Source organism: Panthera uncia, chromosome F1, assembly GCF_023721935.1.
Source record: "Panthera uncia isolate 11264 chromosome F1, Puncia_PCG_1.0, whole genome shotgun sequence".
In the NCBI taxonomy this organism is placed as follows: Eukaryota; Metazoa; Chordata; class Mammalia; order Carnivora; family Felidae; genus Panthera; species Panthera uncia.
Window position 1 is genome coordinate 57134054 of NC_064813.1, and position 2001 is coordinate 57136054.

Sequence of the window (2001 nt, forward strand, 5' to 3'; positions counted from 1 at the left end):
CAGTGGGTCAGATGCCTGCTTCCGATGCTCCGTGGCTCCTCGAACCACCTTCTAGGTCTTCTCCAAGTGCGTTCTTCCTAAGGCCATCCTCACCTTGGGGGGAACATCCCCATCCATCACCAAGGAGTGTAAGCACCACATTCCCGGGGGCAGGCACCCTGGCCCTGTCGAGCCCACCAGGGGACAGAGCTGCCCTGTGTGGGCGGGTGCAGCTCAGTCTCTTGTGACCCCTGTTAAGTCATAAATGCCCTTTCCCCACGTGAAGGTCATCCAGAGTTACAGGGTGTATCACAGTCACTTGGAGACAGGATGGTGTAACAGTCAAGAGCGTGGCCTTGGGAATCAACCGACCCCAGATCAAGTCTGGTAGTTTCTACTTCCTGTGTAACCTTGGGCAAGTGACTTCATCTCCCTACAACTCAGCTTTCTTATTTGTAAAATCAGGAAAATACCAGAACATATCTCATAAGGTAGAAGTGAAAAAGTAAATGTGAAAAGTTGCTCGGTGCGTGGTACATCTGAGAAATGCTCAATAAAAGGTTTCTCTGTCTGAGAGGGGAAAAAAAATATATTATTTCCAGAGGATGGAGGTGTGAGCTGGAGAAGTTGAGGGAGGGTCAGACACTCCGTATGAGAAGCAAGCGGGCTGTGGGGCCGGGTTTGAGACTGGATGAGGCGGAGGCAAAGGGAGGAGCGAGTTTGGCCAGGTTTGGAGGGAAGGAAGGTGAGGAATTGGAGAGAGAAGAGGGGCGTCTCGGAGGCATAAGAGAAGAAGGTGGTGCATGCACCAAGCTTCCCAGGAAAGAGAACTTTCTGCATTTTGTCAGCAACTTTCCCTGCCAGCCCTCGTCATCCCCCGGACATGTTCCTGTCCCTTGGACTAAGAGAACGTACAGCCTTCCTCTTGTCTTGTCGCTTTATAATTTGTCACCAGGGCTGGAAACTCTGTGACAGCAGCTACTCTCCAGTCTTGCTCACGGGTGGATCCCGGGGTCTGGCCTCTTCCAGATGGGACGTCTCACTGCAGAGGAAGCAGCCCGGGGTCCCTTGCCATCTTCTGCCAAAGTTGGAGCCTCAAATCCCTGACTCAGAAACGATAACCCCAGAGGCTCCAGGGCTTCCTTCCTTCCCTCGCTGCCCTTGCCGTAAACACAGCAAATGAAATAAATGAAGTCAAAGCTGAATGTGTATCTTCCTCAACTTCAGTTCATTTGGGATGTTGGCCTCCTGTCCGTGGGTCCGCTCAACGGCGCGCCTGGCTCGGCGAGAGAGAACGCTTAGGGCTGACGCTGTCCCCTTCGGGTCCCCAAGTTCCAGTCACTCTTTTGTGTCCTAGGTGGTGTGTGCCTCATCAGGGGACTCCCTGGGCCGACAGAGGGCGGGCCGAGAGACCCGGCTTCTTGCTGCACCCCAACTCGGCCCCCAGGCCATCGGCTGCGATGCTGTGAGCACTGTTCCTGGCATAAATCTGACCTCGAGCAGGAGTTACTGACCCCACTGCACGCCGGCCCCCCATCACCCACGCTGCCCAGAACACGGGTCCTTTCCCGGCGGAGGCTGCCTCCATACAACTCGGCTTGGGCTCTGGCCCCTTACCCTTCAGTGCTCGCTCCTTCAACTCCCAGGTCCCCCCTAGCGCTACACCCTGCTTTGCTCCTAACAATTACGATACCAAGGGTCGTAAGAGCTAACCGTTTCCGAGCATTGACAGTATGCCGGCCATGGTGTTACACAAATGCTGTGCTCACATAGCTTCATCCAGTCTTCACAAAAATAGACACTGGAACCGTGTCTGCCCATTTCACAGATCAGGACACTGAGTCTAAGAGAGGTTAAATAACTTCCCCAATGTCTGGGAATGGGAACTGGTCTCCCTGCTTCCTTTATAATTTCCTCTGCCCATCTATTCCCCTCACTGACATTTTCTTTAAAAGAGGAGTCTCAGGGGCGCCTGGGTGGCTCAGTCCGTGAAGCATCCGACTTCAGTTCAGGTCCCGATCT

At 54.0% G+C, this 2001-nt stretch overlaps 1 long non-coding RNA gene across 1 annotated transcript; it reads left to right on the forward strand.

The window, feature by feature from the left end:
- The first annotated feature begins 253 nt into the window (after positions 1-253).
- On the forward strand, positions 254-1184 carry LOC125925542 (uncharacterized). The gene is made up of 2 exons (XR_007458862.1): positions 254-470; positions 935-1184. It is a non-coding gene; the product is annotated as an uncharacterized LOC125925542 (long non-coding RNA).
- The last annotated feature ends 817 nt before the right edge of the window (positions 1185-2001 follow it).